Raw genomic sequence first — 25,791 nt, 5'->3', positions numbered from 1 at the left:
AGCAATTGAGATTCTTTTTTGGAATGACCAATTTCCTGTCGTCTAATGTGGTTTATATCATCACTTGTCCGTGCAACCTCCCCTATATTGGGGAAACCATCCGGGAGATAAGACTGCGGATCTGTGAGCATAAATCCAATATTCGCACTAGAAGAACATCTGCCCCCCTAGTCAAACATTGGCTGAGTAAGAACCACAAAGATACTGATCTGAAATGGACTATTTTGGAAAAGATACTCACCCCCCCAGGAAGGAATCCCACCTCTATGAGGAAGAAAAGGGAAACCTTTTGGATTTTTTTATCTCGATTCTGTCCAGTTCGGTCTGAATGAGATTATCTCTTGGGAAAACGCCATTATTTGAGATATAAATGTTTGCCCTGACCTATTTTCTCTTCTTCACGTTATTTCCCCTTTTTTTCCCCCGTCTCTATATCGTGAGCGAGGAGCCTGCTAATTTATTTATTTTTCTTTAATTTATTTTTCTTTAATTTTTTCCCTTTTGATTATGGGTGTAGGGGTGCTATTTTTATCTTTATGTGATGGGTTGTTGGTTGATATAAATGCAGTTGTTGAATATACCTTTATGATCTAAACAAACCCGCTTGATTCGAGATCTACTGTACTATGAATGCTTATTCTCGGTCTTGGCCTCCTCTATGCTCTTATCTTTCCCATGTTATGGTTATCCCTAGGTTAGTTCCAGCTCTAGGCGTGCATTTCAAGTGTTGGAATATAATTCTGTATTCCGATTCCATCGTGAAATTTGGAACTTATCCATCCATACTGAGTATGTGGCTTACATGGCCTTTATCAGCTCCTATTATCTTTTGTCTTATTATATCAGCTGGTTGCATCCCTCGCGGTACCGTTATTCATTAGATCGGAGTATCTCTACAAAATGGCGCCATCTTTTTCGAACACTTTACAGAGTGTTAGTTTATTAGTCTCTTTTTTATGTTTGGTTACTGTGTTAGAACCCTAAGGCCCCATTGGCCAGCGCCTAATTGACTACATGTTTTTTAGAATGGCAGGTTTCCCAATGCCACTTGCGAAGGTTTTATGGAAACCGTTGCGTGCCATCTCAAGTGTATTGAGTAAACGCAGGATCTGGACTTCTTTACCAGCTAGTAAGTAGGCCGGGGCAGCCCCACCTTGTGTATACGTTTTCTTCGTACTTTCTATTTATATATCTCTTTTCCATTCTTGTGCTCGATTTCATTCCTCTATCCCTTGTGGACATATTTATCATATCGTACTTTTCTTCGCTGACCATGTTTGGACCTTTCCTCTCTGCAATTTCAGCCTCTACACAGCGCAGCATTAGATTATCTAGCTTGCTCCAATTCTGTCTTCAGCGACCCCTACGGAGCGCTATACATAATTTGGTTTGTTTATTTTTTGTAGAATCATTGTGTATCTATCCCGGCAATCGTTCTGATCCTGTTGGTTTATTGTCCTCATATCGGTGTACAACTGTATTTAATCCCGCCACCGAGCCCATCAAGACCAGCACTGAAGCCTTGGTGCTCCTTATAAGATGACGGCTCCGCTTATCTAAGTATGTGGTTCTTTATTATTTACTCCTTTTGGTTCACTTATAGCCATGCCGCTTTATGATACTGTGAGGCCTCGCCTGCTTGTCGCAATTTGGAATAAAGTCGTCTGTACTTATTGCCTCTTCTAGATTTGCGGTGTGCTTGATGTGGGCTGTTTCCTAACGACCTTCCTCCAGTCAGACGAAGTTAATTCTTCCTATTTAACAAGGCTGGAGGCTTCTCCCTGATTCTTTTTTGTGCTTGCATATGTGGTCGGCTGACCCATATCTACAACGCATTTAGGACTTAGCGTTCAGTATGTATCAGTAATGGTTTATTTTCCTGTTCACTCACTGGTGAAAAATCTTTTTCCATACACACGTGAACCTGATATCTCGGTGTTGGTGCTTCTCTCCTCTTTCGACTTTTTGCCTGTGATTCAATATTATTATACACGACTTATTCTGTTTCTCTCATTTCATCCTTCACGGCTTTTTTCCTTGACCTTGGTGTTTGGTTTTATTACTTTGTTATATTTGACACTGATTTATCGGGGGTGATTTGTTTGTTTTAGCTACTATAGGACCCATTGGGCCACATGTATTTATCTTGATTGATTAATATTTATCATTAACTGGAACTGTCTTTGACGGATGTATATTAATTTCTTATGCGAAAAAGAATGGAGTTGCATTTAGTGAAATGTTGGTTGTATGTTACATGAGAAAAAAAATATTTTCATTGATTATATATGTGTTGATCAATTTTTAGGTTTTGTTCTTGCCCCGTATTATCCTTGGTCTAAGCCCTGATGAAGGTGGGGCCCGCCTGGGTCCTATACCAAAACGCGCGTTGGCGCTTGATTCGCTGACCTCCTTCTTCTCAGTTCTATCTGGCCTCTTCTGGATGACATACTAACCTCTACATCCAGTTGAATTCCTAAGGATAACTGTTTGTTTTTTAATCTGATCTGTTGAGCTGTATGGTGTTTGATTGAGTGTGTATTTGTTTGAATTTGGTTCATGTGTGGGGCTTTGAATTATGTTTTTTGTATTAACAGATATACATATGTATTTGTTGTGATTGTATATAGAATATTTATTGTTGTGTCAATTTGATTGAACTTTTGTAAAAGCCTAAATGATTAATTGAAACAAAAAATTAAAACAAATATAAAAGTCATATTTTTATATCCACAACTCTTGTTGGGTGTTTCTTGCATTCTAAATCTGTCCTTTCCTTTTCCAGTTCTGTTTTGCAGTTTAATAGGGACCTATTTACTAGGCCCTTTATATATATCCGGTGAACCGGTTCTTGTCCTCCTTTCTGATTGTTTTTTACCCCGTTTATACCGGTTCTTTATCGTGTTTTTGGGGTCCCCTTTTTCTTATTGACTAGTCCCTGCATGGCAATATGCACTGGAGCTACCACGCATTGTGGGAATCCTGGCTGAACCCTGCTGGTTGGACGAATATACGGCTCCCTCCCTAGTGCACCCCCCCATTACGCTTATCGGTGTTGGTCATCCTTATGGCTGTCGCATCCATCCATGTCATTCTCCTCACTATACATAAATACCGAAATCATGCAACATCCCAGAGCTCACTGCTACGTTTTTATTATGGTGTATTTTATAAGTATTGTTTTTGCTTTTTTGCACGGGGACTCGAACAATGGCACATTCTTTCTTTAATGTATTTACACAGCTACGCAGTTTGTGTGGCACTACACAAGGTATAAACTTTGTACAATGTGATAGTCCTGTTACAGGTTATGTAAAGAAGGTACAGAGAAATGCGTATTATGTTGGTAATTTTAAATCGCTACATTGTATAATGTTCATTATTCATAGTATGGTTGTTAAATCAATAATAAAGACTTTTTTTCTTAATGTGTAAGAAATATTTGGCTAGTCTAAAAGAGTATTTTGACAGCAACAACTGCAATGGAGAAGCCATTGCAAATAGGGAATGTACGAAAACGTCTCTCTAGGGAAGACACAAAAGTGCTTTCTATATATTAAAGTAAGACTGGGGACATTCTGGACCAAGTAAAGAGAGCCAAGGTCTTTACTAAGCTGCATCTGAGTGGTACTTACAATCTTGTTTGAATCAAAGACTGCGGTGCATGGAGGACTTCTTTTAATACTCTGTATGGCTACTTTAGGAATCGTGTACTGTTATTTGGGCTATATATTGATTATTGCAGAAACTTGCTCAATACATTTGTGACTGAAGTTGCTGGGTGGATAGTGGTGGATGCTGCAACCCCCCTGGTTTCTCCACATGCCCACTCAAATTTTAATTTGCAGTGTGCATGCAGTCTCAGCTTTTTCAGTAGCCTCAGATACTTGGAATTACTTGTGTTGCTCTGATGATTACTCACTGATTGCTCAAAACATCACCACCATACAAATGGTTCACAGTATAACACTGGATATATTCACAATGATTTGTTAGATCTTTTTTCCAACAACACCCATCTCTCACTTGTATATTCTATATTTATTTGGGGCTAATTGATTATCTGCAAATGTAATTTGTTTTTCACCTGTACAAAGCACTGAAATATTTTCTCCGTTTATTATGCTCTATGCAGTATTTTATGCAACATATAAAGTGTGTATTCTTCACTAGATGTTGTCTATTGTGGCCTTTTCCAAAATCTATCATCATATGGTGATTTAAGGAGAAAACAACTGTTGTCTCTACTGTATTCCTTCATGACATTGACAATAAGTCCAGGAAGCACTATGTTCAATACTCCATTCCTTGCATGCAAGTTCGACACACAATGGTTAATCCTTAGGTTTCCCTTTTGGGACCTACTGGCTTTGAACGTGCTTTTTTCCCAATGCTGTGCAGCCTCAGTCAAAAGAACATGTTCTGCTGGTGTGCACATGCATCTAAACACATGCACGAGTGAGAGCACCATGAGGAGAGAAGCAAATGAGTGGGAGAGCAACACTAGAGGATAAGCACGTGAGGGAGATATTAATATAGAGCATAGGGCAGGGAGAGAAGTACACATGAGAGAGCAGCACATGTGCAACAGCAACATGGAGCGCAGACAGGGCAGGCATGTTTGGGGGACACACGAGTGATAGAACTGGAAAACACATGCACTCTCATGGAGTGCTTAATGAAAAAGTAAAATGTCCATAAAAATGAGCAGGAGAATGACACAAGTCAGCCAAACAATTAGATGGCAAAGAGTGTATGACATAGGAGGGAGACAAGTAAAAGATGACGAAGCTGGGACAAGGGAAGCCACCTGTAAGTTGTTGGTAAGCACACAATAGGCCTTTCGCAACCAGACAGCTTTCGGTGAGATGTTAAAAATGTGTCTGTGAGGTCTCCTTGACTCTATTCCAGGTTTACAGATTTCAGATCTGGGGTGAAAGTCCGGGTGGATTTGGAACAGCCTGAGCTAACAAATGTGAAAGACATTTAAAAGTTCCTAGATTTTTCTTATTTTTATTGAAATGTTATACCTGACTTTTCTACGCTCATCCACTTATTAGCTCATGAGAAAGAGTGAACCCTTCACCTAGAGTACAACTCAAGAGGAAGCCTTACAACTTTTTGAAAAAGCCATTCACCTCTGCCTTCATTATGAAACATACCGACCCAGAGTTACCTTTTCTTGTAAAAACATCCACAGCCATTAGAGCTATGCTGTCCCAAAGAGATACCTATGCTGAAGGTTTTTATCAAATTGCCTACTACTTCAGAACCTTGTCAGCCACAGAACATAATTATATGGACTATGACTTGGAACTACTAACTATAGAAGAAAACTTTTGCCACATAAGTCATTATTTGGAAGGTGTGTTACATGCGATCACAATTTGAACAGACGAAAAAATCTTCTTATTGTAAAAATCTGTGAACACCCATTATGCCAGGTGGAACCTACTCTTTTCTGGATTCAAATATATTTTCACTTATAAATCTGGTAATCCACCTGGAAAAGCTGACACCTTGTCAAGGCAATATAAGGTCGATCCCCCTACAATCTTGTCAGCCCTCAGCACATCTTTTCCTTTGGTCACTTCTTTCCTGGAGCAATTTAGTTAACAAGAGAGTAATTGATCCTACTGTTTGGATATAACAAGACATACGCAAGAGCAGGAATCAACCCTTGCACAGTCGTTGTTTCCGAGGAACACCTTTAAGGTACTGCCCTGCAATAGTGTTATGATTCTCCATTCAAAGGGCACCACGTCACAGAAAAGGATTAGATTTACTGAAAATACATTTCTGTCAGCCAAAATTAAGTGACCAAGGGGCATATGTATCAAACGATTTTGTATTCGCAAACGCTGAGAATCGCAAAAAAACAGCGTTTGCGAATACAAAATCGCAAAAGGAGATGTATGAGGCATTTCAGCCCCGCAATCTTAAGGAATCGCTAAATTTGCGATTTCTTAAGTTTGCGTAAGCCTTTAAGAAATCGCAAATTGCGATTTCTTAAATGCAATGTAACACGCACCCAAGTTGTGCGATTTCTCCTTAAGAAATCGCAAATTACCACCAACTTCAAGTTGGTGGTAAATTGCGATTTCTTTGAAATATGCACTTTTTTGCATATTTCAAAGTGCCATGTGGTGCACATACATATCCTTAGAGCATGTATGTGCGCCATATGTGCACACATGCTGATTTCAGGGGTGCATGAGGGTGTCATCATGACACCCTTGCACCTTTGAAAATATTCTCAATTTGCGATTAGCAAATAGCGATTCGCAAATTGAGAAGGACTTCCCATTCATTGCTATGGGCCTCCTGGCCCATAGGAATGAATGGGAAGGTATTCCTTAATTGCGATTTCGCAATTTGCTAATCGCAATTAAGGAATTTTAAGAAATCGCTAAATTTGTGCGATTTTTTAAATACATCCCGTTTTGCAATTCTCAAATAGCGATTCTCAAAAAATCGCTATTTGAGAATCGCAAATGGAGATGTTGATACATATGCCCCCAGGTAAACCAGCATGTAGCACAGTGCATACTCTGAGCGCTTGCCAAATTTACTTATACTAAAATGTCTGTATACCAAAAACACTTCCTCTACACCGATCAAGCACGGTCCATGATATCGATGTATGTAATTGCTGATTTTCTAAAATCCAAAGGAACCAAAGCCATCTTGGTGGTAGATGATTACTTTACTAGATTGAGGCATTTTATTTCACCAGCAAGTGTACCCTGAGTCGTTGCATTTGTAGACAATTTTCCTAAATCATAGTTAAACATTACATGGACTCCCAAAGCAGATCATCAATGATTGGGGGTTACAGTTTATTGCCAAATTATAAAGGGTGGGTGATAAATTCTGTACTGCCTGTGGAGTTCGCAGAGTTTTCGCCAACTCTGCATTACACGTGCAACATGGAGTTCTGGTAAAACTCTGCCAACCGCCGCATGGTGGAATTTTTTGTCACACATGGCTTGCCAACTTAAAATTGATGAGTGCAAGCAAGAATTGGCGTCCCCTTGTGCAATTTTTAGGCACGAAAATGGCACCTGTAAAGATTTTCTCAATGTGGTGGTCGCAACCGTTCATAGTAAACAACTGCCGCTTGAGTAGAAAATCTACTCGAGCAGCAGCAAAGAAGCAGCACCCTGTGGCGCCATTCACGCTGATTTAGCAGTTTCTAACAAACTGCTGGCTCTAAAAATCAGAGCGAGCAGCTCGACATATGGATTTTCACCCGCTTGTGTAACTCCACGGAATCTTCCGTCCTTTTTATGTAACATCTGTGGAATTCCACAGAGTGTAACTGCACGAGTTCTGCCTCCCCTACAAATTATGGACGAAACTCAAGAAATGTCCGAGGGCATTGCATTTCAAAAGTACCACCTAGCACCCACAGACAGATAGCCATACCAAAAAGTCTAATCAATCACTTGAATAGTGTCTTCATTTTCGTTCAATCAATCATCAGGAATATTGGAAGGACTGGCTGGCTTATTTGCACTGCCCATCACACACTTCCTCTTTTTATTGCACCTATGACATCCATCCATATCTCTTACCTACTGATGTTACTCCCTCAACTGCAATTTCTGTGCCTATACTTTGCAGAAGCAGATCCCAACAAGCTTGCATAGATTACATTCTCATAAATTCAAATGGTACAAGTAAATCCTGCAGAGTGCACTTTGACTCTGACATTTGCTGCTACGGTGTGTGTCATTTCAGCCGTGCAGCCACCCGATGTTAGTCTCCAAGCCGCCTGTTGTGAGAAAGATAATGAGGAGATATTTTAGGAGGCGGAGCAAGGACCACCAAGATTTTCTGTCATTGGGACAAAGCATTTGAAGACGACATCAGCATTCACAGCAGGGCAATTTTTATTTTGACACTTAAGTCCTGAACACTTAAGTCCTGAACAGTGCACTTTGACCTTGTATTTTGCTGCTGCTGCTACAGAAAGTGTAATTTGATCCATGTGCCCCCACAAATTCTGTCTACAATGGTTTCTGTTGCGCATTAGACAGTGAAAAGCAAATAGAGGAAGATCTCACTCTGACTTTTTGCTGCTGCTATAGTATGTGTAATTTGAGGCCAGTTACACTCCTCTCCCCAAAGTCTACATGCGGCACATATTGGGCGAGAGAGTGAAGATATTGGGTGAGAGAGTGAATTGATTATAGGGGGTGGAACAAGTGCCAATCAGATGCTCTCCCATTGGGCCAAAACATTTGACAAAGACATCAGCTTTAGAAGCTGTGCAGTATGTGCAAAAAGCTTGTTGCTGTTGTGACATCTGGCTGGAGGTTTGGAGTGCTGGAGGGCCGAAAAGTCTGGGGTAGGCCATGCTACTTTTGAAGATTCTGAAAGGATGGCATGGAATAAGCATATATATTTTCAAGCTACAAGCTAATTAAAATGATAAAATCAGTTAACAAATGGGAGATGCATAAGTGGTGGTAACCTGTAGACTCTCTAAGGAGGAGAGGTAAATCAATAGCAGTCAGGAAGGTTTTGATAGAATCCTGACAATCCCCATTGTTCTACTCACCAAAAGAAACTGTGGGACAATCTTTAAGGCTTCTGAATCCAAAAGTTTAGCTGACAACTGGAAGTGTATCTCCTACATAATTACTAGAAAAACTGAGATTCACCAAAGAGAATATGAGATATAAGTTACTCTACTACAGATTTATTGGAGTTGATTTTTTCTTCAATGATTCTGGCATTTAAGGGTGCCGCAAGGTATCTTTTAAAATCCACTAATCAATCTCCTATAAGCGGTCAAATCACTGCAATTAACGTGTCGCCAACTGACACTGGTGAAAATTAAAGCACAAAGAAACTTTCACTTTGAAAGCACAAGATGGAGGACCTGTTGAACATTCACAATCTATTACCCATTCATGCATACAGGATACAATCGACAATTGATCTTAGATCAATTGGGTGCAGTGGTTCCCATTTCATAGTAGCTTGTTCATCTACTGGAGCCAATCACGGCCTTTTCATGTGGCAGGTAGATCAATTACATAACTAGGCTGACTTGCACCAAAGAATGGGGAGATATGTATCAACTGTAAACAGCAGATTAGTAAATGGAAATGCCCTACTGCATACTATAAAGGAGGAGTCACAAACTGTAGTGGCTGTAGGTGACTGCTCCCCGATTATTGATAAGTGGCTTTGGATTTAGACTAAGTAAAGTCTACTATGGTCTACTATGGTCAAGGACATAAAGGGCTGCAGCAATTCAACATAAAAGTTAATCCACCCTCTCTCAAAAGAAGCCCAGAATCCTATGAGGGATTTCCCCGACTATCCAGGATGCTAAATACCAGGGAATACAACCAGGTGGTACCATGAGACGGACACAAAGGCAGCTGAGAAGATATTTCTGCACTCTCCCTCTCTGCTCTGTGCTCCTTGGATCAACTAAAACAAGGAAACACTTTTCAAGGTAAATAAATCACTGAGAGTGGCTGCAGTCAAAGGTTTCAGGAAGGCCAATAGACCATTAACTACAGCCACCCCACCCCAAGCATACAGCCATTAGCAGCTCATTCAGCAGACAAATAAAGCTGATTCCAAAGATGGCTCCACTGGTCCTAATAAGGTCAAATATCTTTTTTTTAATCAATGGCACTGATGAAACTAAATGGCCAAAGGAAGGTGATTTTGTGACAATATCGTTCAAGGGACACCTTCAAAATCCTCATTCAAAGAAATTTGACTTGGCTGCTTCAGGCCAATATAGTATTAGCCCATCTAGAAGCTAATATTTTGTTCAGGTTCGATTTGAGGATCTGAACAAAATCCCCAGACTGGATCTACCAAGGTGAATCCACCAAGGCAACATTTAAATCTCCATAAATTGCTAATTCCACCTGGGATACGAGGGGATTCATTTGATTTTTGTGTCTCTGCACATCGAAGTGTGCACCACAGGTGGGGTTGGAATAGTGAATAGGGAGGAATCATCTTTTTGAAACTCAGCTGTGGGGCCGCCAAAGAGCATTCATCCTCTCTCTTTAATCGTTGGGAAGCAGGAATGTAGGCCCTGCTCGCTACATGGTGAGGTACCTGCTCCTAATCCGCTTACACTAGATTCCTATCAACACAGGAAAGGCTGATGGCCATCATAAAAACCAACCAAAGTCTCACGTGTGTTAGCTTGTGCAGAGAAAATGCTGCGTGGCAGCAGGCAGGCAATGAACAATGATTCCCAACAGGCAACAAACTCTTGTGTGTTCTAGAAAGATGCGGCCTTCTTGGATTATCAGGGTTAACTAGGAAAATGTGATACAATGTATTAAATAGATTGTGTTATTCCCAATATATTTGCAGTGTGTCCCCAAAAAATGCAAAATAATGATGAGTCATCAATAAGATATTAATTGAATACCCTTAGTTTTATTTTCCTTTTGTGAGTATAAATATCCAGTATATCATTTTCATCTCCGATATATACAAAACAGTTCCAAATGCATCTTTTGGCATATATCTTGGTTGTATAACTTAATGGACCAACACAGTTTGGTCACTGAAGATTAATGAATCCTAGTGTAGCCAACACATGTTTCACCCCTTACTGTGGCACACAAGTCTGGGGCTTTATCAAGGTGGAAATTTCAGGAAATATACAATATATCTAATTGCGCTTTTATGTCTGTTTTACATATATTGGAGAAGAAAATGATATACTGGTTAGTTGTAGGAAGTATTACTGAAGATCTTTGTAAAATTGATTAAAATAAAATAAAATAAAACTAAGGTTATTCCATTAATATAATATTGATGATTCATCTTTATTTTGCATCACTTGGGTACATACTGCAGACAGATTGGGAATAACACCCATTATTTAACACAGTTTAACTACAAGACAGAGGTGGTAGACCCTATCCTAAAATAGTAAAAATTCCCCCAAATAAATCAAATAATGGAAATATGGAATATTCAAGGTATTGAGAAGTATCTTTAGAGTAGATCAAGTCTACTAAGGAACTGCAAATGTGATACAATATTGCTTCAGCCAGACCTTCATTAAATGGATCTCGGACACGGGCAGTACATGAGAAAGTTAACAATGACTGTTGGACTTAATTGCATTGTAAGTGGAGCAGCAAATCTTGCAAATGTTCCTTGTTCTTAGTGATAGACACTGAAGATGAAGTAATATGGGAAATTCATGCTCAAATTGACTAGAGGTTGTCACTAGCCGGGCGGTGGAATGCAGTATGGCCTTTCTTTGGGATTTGTGCGATTGTGTTACCCCAGCTAAATTAGAATTTCAACAGTACTGTCTAGAAATTATTAGAGGATTAACTACTGTTTTCATTTTATGCACGGAGATAAGATCTCTTACTTTTTTAAGGGTATGGCGCAAAAGCTACAACGCATCACCGTGTTGCTGATGTAAGAAAAGGGGTCAGTGAGGAATCTAGTGTAAAGTCAAGAGATTTTGCAGTTGGTTTAGGAGTAGCAGTGATAGCAGAGAAGCCTTCACGAATTCATGAATAGCCATCACATGCCATAGATGGCCGCAATATGCTAGGGAGCAACGCCCTATCGGATTGGATGAATTTATAGGCAAGCAAACACCATAAAATGACAGTAATAACCATCAACTGTACCAGCATCAAAAACATTTAAGTAGTTAAGATTTTTCAAAGTAAGAACATTATAAGGTTGAAGGAGAAATGTCGCCCCCTCCCCCTAATCTATGCCAACTGTCATAGTTAACTCATCTGAATTCACAGCATTTGATCTAACATGAATGAAACAGTAACCACAACTGTAAGAGACATTGTATAAAAATAGCTTTTACTCACTCTTGCTCAGATAGCTGCACCAAGAATTAAAATGATGCTTCTACTCCTACAGTAACAAATATTATTCATTCTTCATATCTCTGTGGTGGGGTGCTTACCCAATGTGACCTTAAACTTCCCTCTTGGTTGAGCGGGAATAAGGGAAGATACACAGAACCCAGTCATTGATGTATGAAGTGACCTTCTTGAACGAGAAAAGTGTTAAATCTCTACTGTTCTTTGTTCGCATACTATTGTGCTGGAATTGACAGGGGAGGGGGTGGAATGTTGTGGGGACCGCATTCTGCGACTGGGCGGGTTCTCTGGCAGTTGCTGCTGGGGTTGGGAGTTGGCGGCAAGAATTATGCTTCCTTCTACTTACCCTGTTGTCTTAGCGTCTTCCCTTCTTATAATTTAGTGTCTAAACTATTGTCAAAACATGTACAGGGGCATCTCAAAGAAATATTTAAATTAATTACAGCTGATACATAACTGAGTGACTTGCTGTGTCCGAGTCACAGCTCATCACACAAAGCAGTCTCCACACACATACAAACACATTTGTGTAGACACACAAGCAGACAAGCACACAGACAGCAGAAGAGATACAAATAAAAGCAGGGACACATATGAACAGGCCTGTAAACACACTCAAATTTATACATAGACTTGCAAACAAACACACATGTATTCAAACAAAGATATTCACAATTCCTGGGGAAAGGGGCTGTGCGAAGTGTAAGTTACTTCAATGACCACTTGAATTCAAGAATTATGAGTGGCAGAGGAAGGTTTACTGGCCTTACCAAAGACCCAATGGCAAGGAATAAAGTTTGAGTAGAATGAAATGATCTTTTACAATCCAAATAGATGACGACAGTTCATCCTCCATCTAACTCAGAAAGTGATTGAACATTCATAAAATCACACTTCCTAAGCAAATGCAGAACATTATCCTGATGTGAGTGAAAATTGGAAACCACTTTGAAAAGAAAAGCAGGAGACAGACGCAACACCAGTTCTTTCGGAAGAAACCGCCTATAGAGGCTCATCACAGAAGAGAGCTCCCAGTATTGAAGTTATACCTACCAATATTATGCTACCTAGCTGAAATCCTTTATGCATGATACCTTGAACAAAGGTTAACATGGATCAGTCTGCAAAGCTCTAAGGAGTAATGGAAGAGTTGTAATCAAAGGAGATGGGTGGAGATAGAAAATCATTTCAAAAGACAAGAAATAAGTATTTCAACAGCATACAGCCCAGTCCAGGTTTCCCAAATGACTTGAGAGTTACATAAAAAATCCAACTCTCAAAATCTCTAGAACTTGTCCAGGATCACAAGAAGATATTAAGGAAGTCCAAACAAGGGTATAATTTTTGCAGGCAGTGTACCTTGAGACAACTTGAGCTACTTCAGAAGACAAACTCTGGTGTTTAAGACCTAGCAGCTCAGCCTCCATGCATTTACGTGTAACTGCTGGATCTACAGAAGGGACAGATGGGGCCACCTGAGAGCAGAGGAGAACTCCCATGAGACTTGAGAAAGTAGAAGAGGTGGAAACCACTACTTTCTCTCCCACAAATGAACAAACAAAATAATTAAAGTATATTCTCTCTTGATTTTCTGCAAACCTCGGGAGCATAGGAGGTGAGCTACCTGATTCAGAGAATAAGATCATGAGCCCATCCTGCTGATTTCTCATAGGTTTTTGTAAACGGACTCCCTGTTCAGACTAAAACTGCCCTCCTCTCTAGTTGAAATGAAAAGAAACTCTCCTGGCATGATAAATTGCTGCAAGTTTCATTTAGGGTTACCTCCACCTCTCTGACTTGCATCGGTTGTCCTCACCACTGGGAACAGTGAACACATGCCCAACCTTTTGTAGAGGTTGGCAGGAAGAAGCTAACGATGTAGAGCTAAGGCAATGGGTGTGTTTACAGAATGTAAGCATCTAGAGACTAAAACTTCTACTGAAAGTAAATACGTCTGGTTGGGGTGCATGTGAAGACAGGTCCAAGGCACAACAAAGAGACATAGCACTATGGTCCATTGTAACTGATGCTTCTGCCTCACAGAAGCAGTGGAGACAGAGAGGGGCCTGCAGATGGGACTGTAGTTTTGACTCCTGGAGGAGAGGAGGAAAATACTTTCCTGCACAGTGTCAAATTGAGCACTGATGAAGTTATGACTTTTCAGGTTCAGTATGAAAGAGGATTAGGATGAGCAGGTCACAGGCCAATCAAGAGTCTCTTTTTAAAAGGCCCGGTGAAGAGTCAACCACAAGCCAATCATCTAGACAGAATAGTAAACATATCCCTTGAGAATGAATTACACTTCTAATGGTGTCAGCACTTTTGTAAAGACCCTTAAAGCAGATTTGAGGCAGAAGAGCAACACACAAAAGTGGCACTGGCCTTCAGGTTGAGTAAACCATAGAAACATCTGATGCAGAGGTTAAAAAGCAATTTGGTACATGGCATCTTTAGGTCTATAGATGTGAGAATATATCCAGAAAACTCCAGAGAGATATTTTGTCGAACTTCCATGTGGCATTTGGGTGCGATGACGAATCAGTTTAACCAATTTAAGATATTGATAGGAAAGAATTATCCGTACAGCTTGGGGGCAAAAATATGGAAAACATTTCAGTCCTCATTTCCATTGCAGGCCCATGAATACTGGAACCCTTTTGCAGAATATTTTGGATACCCTTCTTCAAGGCCTTGAACTTCAGAAGAGCCTTTAGCCAGAGTGTCATGATGAACCCTAATTCTGGGAGAAAGGATGAGAACTCCTATTGATGACCCATGTAAACCCCTGGTCCAGTAACAATAGGTCAGTCACCTCCAGGCCCAGATTGTATAGAACAGCTCAAGATGACCCTCACCAGTGTAGAGGGACTGGGATGTGGCCTAGATAGTTAGGGGCATTGTCGGTCAGGAGCAGAGTGACCACAGATCTTCGCCTGGGATCCAAGACCTCTTCACCTACCATGTAAGTGATACTGAACCATAGAGAAGAAGCTAGACAAAGAGAAGTAATTGTTTGGCAAGGCATTGACCACTAAAGCTTTCTTGTTCATTAGACTGGAAAGAGACTGCAAACTTTACATAAAAGGGCCAAAGAAATAAAAAATAAAGAAGGGTAAACTTAACAGCATTGCTTTCTGTGTAGTATCAGATTTCCAGATCCCATTAATAGTAGTGCTCCCTGAAGCCACTGTACCTCCAGAAGAGATGAAGTAGCACACAGGTAATAAAAAGAGACATCAGATAGAAAATGAATTTGTTTTTCAATAATGTCCGGCAGCTCCTGACAGTCAGAGTCTTCCTCCAGAGCAACTAGCAAAGATTGAAAATCACATGTTAGACACTGATAAGTATCTGCTTTGAAAGCAAACGTGCAGGGTTTATTTGCCTTCTTGAAAGCTCCTTCTACCTTTTTATCCCAAAATCTGAAGTAGTCGCGTCGTCAAAAGCAGCCATGTTTTTTTCTGGGCAAGAGGAGATCTATTTTCAATACCTGAAGAAAGTTTGAGCCACAGCCATCGATTGGATACAGTTCAAACCAATATTAGTGAAATGCTACCTTCTCTGGTAAAGCTAATACTGATGAGTCTGGAACAGGAATGCCTCCTACAGCCTGTGAGGGTCTTGCATGACATCCATTGAGAGTGCATCACCACAAATCTGACTAAAGATCTCCAAATGGAAGAAGGCTGACACTAGGAACCTGGGGCACATGTTTGCATGGAACAAGATATGTGACCCACCTGCGCAGAGGGTTGAGAACAAAGAGGCAGGAGGACTCACCCTCCACTGCAGACATGCAATGAAGGAAAAAAGCATGACGTAGGTGTTCTGCTGGGAATGTGATCTCCTTCAAAGGGCTTAAGCAGAGGCGTTATGGGGAATGTCTAAACTATTGACACCAGCAATCCACTTGTGTTGTAGGGGATGGGACGAGGATGAGGGACCTGGAGTAATGACATCTACAACGAGGGAGCCAGTTTTAATCATAACCAATAAGGGACAGATGTTGGTCCCAAATGCTCCTATTCACACACTTTTACTGACTTCTAAAATGGGATTCTGAATGGTTAGCAATTCAGAGCATGTTGTGGGCATCTCTCCCAAACCTTGAATTAGCACCCTATGTAGTAATGGTTTGTGACCGGAATTCTAGTCACATATTATTGAAAGGTTACAGACACCGAAGTTGGGGTGATAACCTATTTGCAAAAGGGAAGGGGGACTTCGTCAGACTCCTTCCCCTTCGTGTATTGGGGTAAACTTTTGAGGGTGAATAGGCAGTAGTCAAGGGAACCACTGCAATCTTTCATTTGAAACTTTAAAAAAAAATACAAAACTTTTTTTACAAGCTGCTCTGTTTCCTCTATGAAAAATCAGGCTGCTTTTAACAACCTTTAATTAAAAAAAAAAGTTTACTTTATTTAAAAACATTCACAGATATGATGGTCTGCTGACTCTTGCAAACCACCATTTCTGTGATTGTCACCGAATGGGCAGTCGCAATTTATGACTTTACTAACGAAAATGTATTGGGAAGGTTGGATTGCGACTCCTTATTTTGCAAACTGACCTATTAACAAATCGTTCGGTTCATAAAATAGGTTTCTGGTCGCAAAAATAGGTCGCAAATTGCTTTTTACAACCAGACCCTTTCTACATCTGGCCCTAAATTACAAAAGTTAAATTCTTACATTGATAGTTACTCTCAGTTGGTGACAAAATGCCCTAAGGCAATATGTGACAGAGATGTGGGTATTTTAAGGGGGGCAAACATGCTGAACACGTTTGATTTCATTCTGCTTAGCAACTGCCCTGTAATCCTTGCATCGGAGCGGTGCTTGCTCTAGATAAAAATCCAATACCAGATGCCAGGCTAATTTGTGAGAACTACATTTTCGAAGCAGCTGTTTTATACCTTTCTTTGGAAAGAGGCTATAATTATATCAAGGGGTGAATAGCAGGGGTCTTGTTTTTATTGAATATAGTGGCAATATGATTTATTTTCCAAAGGAAATACGGATTACTTTAATAATTGGAACAGGCATAGGCAGCTAAATCAAATCACACATTTAAGGTGATCTTTCTACTTAAATGGAACAATTTCCTAACTGCAGATTTTTGATTTTTCTCGACGTAACAGGCCGATAAATCCATTTTCGTCTCTCCCTTTACTGAAGATAGCATTGGAGGGAAAATTGTTATATTCGCTCATAATTAGATTTTTACATCACTTGAAGTATAACAGCCGCTAAAATATTTGTTAAAAAATAACAATTATAGTTGCTGACTCGCACAAATATTATTTCTATCAAAATGATGACTTTCCTAAATACTGCATGTAATATTATCGAGAAAGAAATAGCGCAACACAGTCACCATTAAAGTCTAACTTAGTGGCCAGTTTTAAACAAGCATTTGCAATGCAATAGGTCTCGCTGTTGCAAATATACTAATGTATCATACAAATAACAGGATATAACATGAGTTGTGACTCAAACACATAGGCCCCTCTAGACCCTTAAACGCCAGGGGTTCCAAAGCAATGGCATGCAACATTGGAGATAGTGTACAGACCTGCTTCACCCCACGTCAAAGTGTCTATTCCTCAGACACCCAACTACCCGTTCGCTCTTTGGCTGTGGATTGCTCTTATAGCAGTCACACAGAGGCACAAAACTCAGGCCCAAATCCCATATATTCCACTACTGCCCACAGTATTGCCAACACTGCCATCACCAATGGGTCAAGGCATCCCACCACAAAGGTCATCACATGGGACAAAGAACTAATATTATGTAGGGTGCTGTAGCCCAGTATAAAAATAATTAAATCTCCTATGACCCTAAGCAGTCTGTTGGCCAGAGCTAAGAGAGCATTTTTACATCAGCATTTAACATTGACAAGGGATGGTACGAGGTTAAAAGAGTCGGATCTTTGTCTCTTTTTGGGATTTAAGTAACCACTGGTTGCCACCTAGACTGATGTAGAACCCAGGCATCGCTGACCTCAAGAAACACCCGCATTAGTTTCCCCACTAACGTTTCTTATATTACCTGATACAGGTTGGCCAGTAGCCCATCTATGCCAGGCGACCTTTGTTTTTCCATTCCGTCTGGCTCGTCAATCGCTAACGTCCAACTCGTCCTGCTGCTTATGCACCTGTAGGCCAGTGAGATACCTTTGTGCATCTTCCATGGATGTGTCCGGCATGTGCATGTAAATGGATTCTAAATATCTTTGACATTTGTTATTTGTCCCTTCCCTGGAGATAATGTCTGTTTCCCCCTTCCTGTGGTGCTCGTAAGCTATGAGTATGGGGTTTCTCGTTTTTTAGTAACCAGGCTAGGAGCCGCTGTGTTTTTCTCCTTCTTCATATAGCCGTTGCCTGTATCTCGTATGAGTATATTTGTCTAGTCTGTCTCACACATCTGATAGCCTTTCTTTATCATCCAGAAGGTCTCATGACTTCTCGCCACTTCTGGCTCTGTCTCTCGAACCTCGTGTTCAAGCATCACTTTGACTCTTGTAATCTGGGATATGCATTACCCCCTCAGGGCAATTTTGGAAGCCTCCCATTCTGCAGTTCATCTCCAGTCTGTTAGGCATCACGATTAGATTTTAAAAAGTGAGTTGTAAAGTCTCAAATATGGGACACAAGGGGGTGTCCGTCAGGGTCTCAAGTTTCAGTCTCCATAAGGGAATTCTAAAGACTGTCCGCTACTGCTTCAGCTTAAGCTCTTTTGGGAAATGGTCAGATTAAAATCTATTTAAGCATGACACAGCGCCAGCCCTTCTCAGGCAAGTGTGCCACATGAGAACATAACCTAGTCTGCTATAGTGGAGAGGTGTGGCTCACTAGTTAGAGGCGGCAGACCCGTAAGCAGAGAATCGGCCAGGGTTCAATTCCCGACGCGGCAGGGTCGTGGACCAGGGTCAAAACGGACTCGATAATTCTTGCCTCGGTACCTACTCTAACCAGGAACACACTCGGCAACTCTGGGCATTAAGCTTGCCTCATCTCTACAGCGGCCCCCCACAGACGCTGGGGATAGCCAGGATGCCCCGTTGCTGGGGTAGCTGTGCGCTTTACAAGTCTACAACATTAACATTATAGGTTTTACGTGTAGGGGAGTGAAAGGAGAATTATGAGAGATGAGACAGAGACAGGAGAATGAAGAGAGAATGAGATAGATTATGCATGTGTTGGAATGTGAGAAGGATAGATTGTGCATGTGTGTGTATTTGAGAAGGCAGGGGGGAAAGAATGAGCGGCTTACGACTCATGTGTCTCCCGTAAACTGTGTTGCTCGAGGATCCCATTCTTCAGCTTTGGCGGCAAGAGCGCAGCTTAGGGGTGAGGGTGTTCGGGGTGTTACACCCCAGTAATACATGCACTCTGTAGTAAATAGTAGGGAACAGGTGCTTACAGTCGGGTGTGGTGAGGTGTCTATCGGATTTCACCTAGTATTTTTACATGCACACACACTAAAATACACACACACACAAACACATACACACACACTCTCTATCCGTTTGTTTTGGAGTTCTTAAATATATTCGGTTATTTTACAAAATATTTTGGTTTAAGTACTGCTAACAATCCGCACTGCTCTCCCTTTCCACTGCCCCTTAAGCCCCCCTCATTTACGGAGTATCAGCTAATGTATGTTAAAATGATATGCCTGCCAGCTTTATGGCAAATCTGAAACTCACATGCCTCATTCTACCAAGCTACACCCTTGCTTGAAGGCCTTTGGGCTTCTCATAGTTAACCGCACTCCTCCCAATCTTCCCTCTGAGCTGTGTCTGCCAATCCTGCACCACAGTCCCACCTGCTGAGGCAGCATGCTTGGCTCTCATTTCATTTGCAAAGAAATGAGTTGCATAATGTAATGCAGTCATATTATGGAGACAAAAGGTTTCTGTTGAGTTAATTCGACAACATCTAATTTGTGTTTCTTCTGGTAGGATATTAAAAGGGGTCTTTGTAACCTCTCTCTGCTGGGGATGTTACTTAGTGGCATATGTTAAATGGATCCTGGGGCTCCTCTGACACTGTCTCTTGACTAACATTCCAATGAGAAAACAAACACAGACAGAGGCTGCGGTAGACACACAGAAGATGATGAGGGCGCACCAGTCTCCCGTATCGCACAGGTATTCATTGGTCTTGGGCTCGATGAGGCCACCCTTGAAAGGCTGAGGGTCCCTTGAAAAACTGGGAATGGCCAAGCGCCCCATGGGCTGCAACAGTTGGATCCATCATCTCAACAATTAACAATGCACATTTAGGATCAAAAGTGTGAGAAAGAATATAAAGCAGAAAGCTGTGGGTACAGAATGAGTGTGGCAATGAGTGTGTCATTCCCAGTGACGTAGCAAAGGAGTGTGGGGGAGGTGGTCTTCCCTGGGTGGCAGGAGTTTTGGGGGCGGCGGCCCTCCCCCACCCAGCTCTTATCTGAGGTTGCCGCGGGTGCAAACAAATGCAGGAATCGCCAGCACCACCCTCACTCTTAACCCGCTGCCCAAAGCAGAGGCCGCCATGGGCGGCAGAGGGTCTAGCTACGCCACCGGTCATTTCCTGAGTGAGTGATTGTAGGATTGATGATTGATTGAATATGCAGTGATATACGTATGAAAAAATGTTTAACTGGAAATCGTCATAAAGCTGCAACAGGCATGGAGGGGAGCCTCCTATTGTAAGTGTGTTGTGGAAAATCTCTAAAGAGGCAGATTGAGGAAGTCCGTTGAAATTGCCCAGTGCAAGCGTACACTGCAGATTGTAGGGCCAGGGCAATGAGGATCATTTAAGGGACTTTGGGCTAGATGGACGACCATTGAATTTTGCGACTCGCAAATTGCGACAAATTGCGAGTTGCAATTTGCAAGTCGCAAAATTCAATGTACAACAGTGTCTCAGACACTGTTTGCGATTCCCAATGGGGTCGCAAATTGCATGCCTCATGAAAATTAATGAGGCTGTCGCAATTCGCGATCCCATTGGGAATGGCTGTCACTCGCAGGGATGGTTGCCTGCTGGTGTCAGCAGACCACCATGTCTGGGACTGCTTTGTCAATAAAGCAGTTTTTTTTAAAAATGCGGACCGTTTTCCTGAAAGGAAAACGGGATGCATTTAAAACATAAAAATGAAACATTTCAGTTTTCTTATTTAAGTGAAGGGATTCCCAAATGGGAAGGGGTCCCCAGGGGACCCCTTCCTGTTTGCGAGTGCTTAACCATCCTTCTGAGAAGGGTGGTAAACTTCGAGTGTTTTGCAACCGCAATTGCGGTCACAAAACATTCATACATAGGTTATGGACTCGCTATTAGGACGGGACGCCCTTGGCACGCCCCTTCCTAATAGCGAGTCGCTAACACTATTTTGCGAGTCGCTAATTGGGTTAGTACATTGGGCTGACTTATTTTACGGTCGCAAAGGGGATGAAATCCCCTTTGCGACCCCAAAAAAGTGTTGTACATCTTTGCCCCATGTGCATTGGGTTTAAAGACAGATTCCAGATTGCTCAGCAAGATAAAATATACTAGGACAGCAAGATCTTATCTCTTCCAGGCAGGGCCAGACTTGGGTGGAGAACCAAAAGCAGCTTGGGCACAAATGCTCAAACCAGCCCCACTCAATTAGTCTCCTCTCTCAAGCTCTCTCTTTCTATTTATCCATTCTCTCTCTCTCCCCTTCTCTTTTCTCTCTCTCATCCCCTTCGCTTTCTCTCGTTCTTGAGGAACCCTGTGCCTGCTGCAGATAACCTTGGGGGGATAGGGAAAGTGACAGAGGCACCAGGAGGGGTCCTGGGCTTTCAAAACTGGCCTTCAAGGGCACCACTCCTCAGGGAATAGCTGCAGCCCTGCTTCACAGAGGCCAGTTTCACCCTTAAATGCATAGATTGGCAATACATATCTGTATATATAAATGTTAGTTTCAGTTTCTGTTTCTCAAGCTCTAGAGTACATCTGGACAAGATTCTACTTGTGTGTTTACTTGAAATGTTAGTTTTGGAGTCCAAGCGAAAATACGTCACAGATACCTAAATTTAAATAATGTGGTTGGGCTACTACTTGTGCAAACAGGGCATGTGGCTTACTCTATATCTTGCTGAAGATATGTCAGCACCCTCATGAGCCTGGAATGCACTTTTGCTTTGCAGAGAAAAAGTGATTGAAGTTGTAGCAATTTTGGTGGCCAAATCAGTGCCCACTCAGGATGCGTTCCACTGCATACAGCAGTGAGTGGTCTGGCAATACTGAGTAGGGAACTGCCAGATCTTGGCAAAAATACAAATAAAGCTAAGTGAATGTATTTAAAAGTTAAAGAATTGATGCGAGAAATTGGGTTGTTGGTTGGGGAGGGGGGTGAAATCCTATTCGAGCAACAGCCACAATGCTTGTCAGGGCAACCTCAAAAAGTAACTAAATTAACTTGTGCTTAATGCTCTAGTAGCTGGGCATACAAGCAGTCAGGCTTAACTTAATGTGTAAAGTATTTATGCAGCACTTAATCAGTAGTAAAGTGAAAACACAACACAAGAAAAATCCCACACTAATTTAGAAAAATAGAATTTTAATAAATTATTTGACACCAAAACAAGAAAAATCCAATCAGTAAAACCGGAGATATGCCTACGTTTAAAGTGTAAAACAGTGCACAAAAGATTAAACCGCCTACCACGGACATGTGTTCGCGTGACAGGGGCAAATTCCAAAGTTATGACTGACCACAATGGAGCGCAGGCCGGATACACAAAGTGTATTGGACCTGGTCTTCACTTACCTCCTATCTTAGAAAAATTTTCAAGAAAAATGTCTGAGGTGGTAATGGACAGTGAGGCAAGGCAGCTAGTGGTGTCTGATGAGGAGGCATCATCATCAAGAAGTCAATGGACAAAGACACAGTAAAGATTTCTATGTTCAGACTCAATCGCTTTTAGTCGAAAATCTCCAATGGAATGGAGCTGCAGGCTGTAGCCAACGAGTGCTCCACTAGGACGGATACCCCTTCTGTGAGGACCCGAGGAACAGGATTTGCTACTACTAAGAAGAACTTATAGGGAGCAGCTACAAACTCAGGCCGACCGACGATGCACCTTGCGCAGATAAGCAAAAATGCAGGTCCTGGTCTCCTTTCAGTTTTCGCAGCACTTTTAGGCAGAATATTTGTATAGTCCCAAATTTTGGGTTTAAGCTATCTATGCACCTTTAGCACCACTTACAGAGATCAAGGATTGGAGAGGAACCACTTGGAGGGTCAGGACTCACTCAGGCTGGATCCAGGTGCTGGTTCAAGATGGTTGGAGCCTATTCTGTCCCTGAGACCTATAACACAGGAGAATGATTCAATTCAGGAGTTCAGAGGCCGGAATCAATATAACATTTTAACAAACAGAATACCTCTGACACCATTGATCACAATTTACCTTTTCGCCACAATATTCCTTTTTATTGACTTCGGGCTTTAAATCTTAGTTTTTCTTTTTCTTTATATCTTGTTTTCAAATTGAGAATCCCTTCATCAAATACATTTACATGTCTCCAATATTTTTCACAGCACATAAAATATTTATATGCACAACATATACCTATTTATGTCACTCACTAGACAAACTTTAAGCTGATTATACATGAATAAACACATCAATACACAAAAACTATATATATAGTGTTTCTTTTCCATCACACACTAAATCAACACTCAATTAATCTTGGTGTAGTTTTTCTAGGTATAATTCACCAGCTAAAATTACAACTTTTCTTTCGTGTCCTACTTTTTTGTGAACGTAGTCTACTGGGACCTTATAGTTATTAGTCCTCAGGAGTATCTGTTTGTATGGTCCTATACAGGGTCAGAGACTATTCTCAAAAACTAGAATAGAAGAGCAGCGCTGCTGATGCTCCACAATCCAAAAAGAATCATTATATTTTTTTCTAGTTGGCTCCGAGCCACTGTATATTGAATGCCAAAGCGTTTTGACCTTATGATGGTGGGACCAAAAGTTCAATTTGTACTAAGGTCTTCATCGGGGCTGGATATAATTCGGGTAGGACATCCGTTTGCCTGTACAAATAGCAATACAGCTTGTTTTAGTGTGTTTATCAACTTGTTTTGGCTGTGGGAATTTCTAAGGTTCATTTACTTACGTACCACTCTTTGTAACTGCGTGCAGGTGAAATAACTTCCTGCCTGTTTGAATAGAGTTAAAACAACGTTTCAGTTCAGTTGAACCTGTTCGCATCGTATTTACAGTTTCATAAGGGGAAGAGAAGGGGGGGGAAGGGAGGGTGTGTGAGGTCCATACACCTACCAGGTTCACTGCTTTGTGGTTTTAGCAGAGTTTTATATAGCGCAAACTTGACCCGAATCCAATCAGGTATCAGAGCACTTTACATAGCACAAGTTACGTTACATGAGTAGTAATGTCTAGTTTTCAAAAATGTATAGGTTTGCTAGGTTTCCCAAGGTGCCGGCAGAGCTAGGGTTCATAAGCTACAGCTAGGAACTTTGCCAAAAAAGGGTCATTTTTCACTGGGGAATTGAGGTGTGACCACGTTACGTTTTGCGCCGTTTCCTGTCGCGGGCACTAGGCCGACCTGCAGAAGTGAGGTACCATTTTTCTCGTAAGACTTTGGGGAATCCGGGGTGGATGGAAATTTGTGGATCCACGCAGATTCCAGAACTTTCCACCACAGAAATGTGGGGAAAATGTGGTTTCTTTGACAAGTTTTTAAGTTTGCAAGGGATTCTGAGTAACAGACCCTGGTGGGAGGCAGTCAAGTCACCCCATTCCTGGATTCCCCTGGGTGTCTAGTTTTCAAAAATGTATAGGTTTGCTAGGTTTCCGAAGGTGCCGGCAGAGCTAGGGTTCAAAAACTACAGCTAGGAACTTTGCCAAAAAAGGGTCCTTTTTCACAGCGAAATTGAGGTGTGACCACGTTGCGTTTTGCGCCGTTTCCTGTCGCGGGCACTAGGTTGACCCACACAAGTGATGTACCATTTTTCTTGTAAGACTTTGGGGAACGCGGGGTGGGTGGAAATTTGTGGATCCATGCAGATTCCAGAACTTTCCACCACAGTAATGTGGGGAAAATGTGTGGTTTTTTTACAATTTCTTAGGTTTGCAAGGGATTCTGGGTAACAGAAACTGGTGGGAGTCAGTCAAATCACCCCATGCTGGATTCCCCCGGGTGTCTAGTTTTAAAAAATGTATAGGTTTGCTAGGTTTCCTAAGGTGTCGGCAAAGATAGGGTTCTAAAACTACAGCTAGGAACTTTGCCAAAAAAGGGTCATTTTTCACTGCGAAAATGAGGTGTGACCACGTTGCGTTTTGCCCCGTTTCCTGTCACGGGCACTAGGCCGACCCGCACAAGTGAGGTACCATTTTTCTTGTAAGACTTTGGGGAACTCGGGTGGGTGGAAATTTGTGGATCCACGCAGATTCCAGAACTTTCCACCACAGAAATGTGGGGAAAATGTGTTTTTTTGGACAATTGTTTAGGTTTGCAAGGGATTCTGGGTAACAGAAACTGGTGGGAGTCAGTCAAATCACCCCATCCTGGATTCCCCCGGGTGTCTAGTTTTCAAAAATGTATAGGTTTGCTAGGGTTCCTAAGGTGTCGGCAAAGATAGGGTTCTAAAACTACAGCTAGGAACTTTGCCAAAAAAAGGGTCATTTTTCACTGCGAAATTGAGGTGTGACCACGCTGCGTTTTGCTCCGTTTCCTGTCGCGGGCACTGGGCCGACCCGCACAAGTGAGGTACCATTTTTCTCGTAAGACTTTGGGGAACGCGGGGTGGGTGGAAATTTGTGGATCCACGCAGATTCCAGAACTTTCCACCACAGAAATGTGGGAAAAATTTGTTTTTTTGACAATTTCTTAGGTTTGCAAGGGATTCTGGGTAACAGACCAAGGTGGGAG

Source organism: Triturus cristatus, chromosome 5_1 (genome assembly GCF_964204655.1).
Source record: "Triturus cristatus chromosome 5_1, aTriCri1.1, whole genome shotgun sequence".
NCBI lineage: Eukaryota > Metazoa > Chordata > Amphibia > Caudata > Salamandridae > Triturus > Triturus cristatus.
This window is presented reverse-complemented; position numbering follows the sequence as displayed.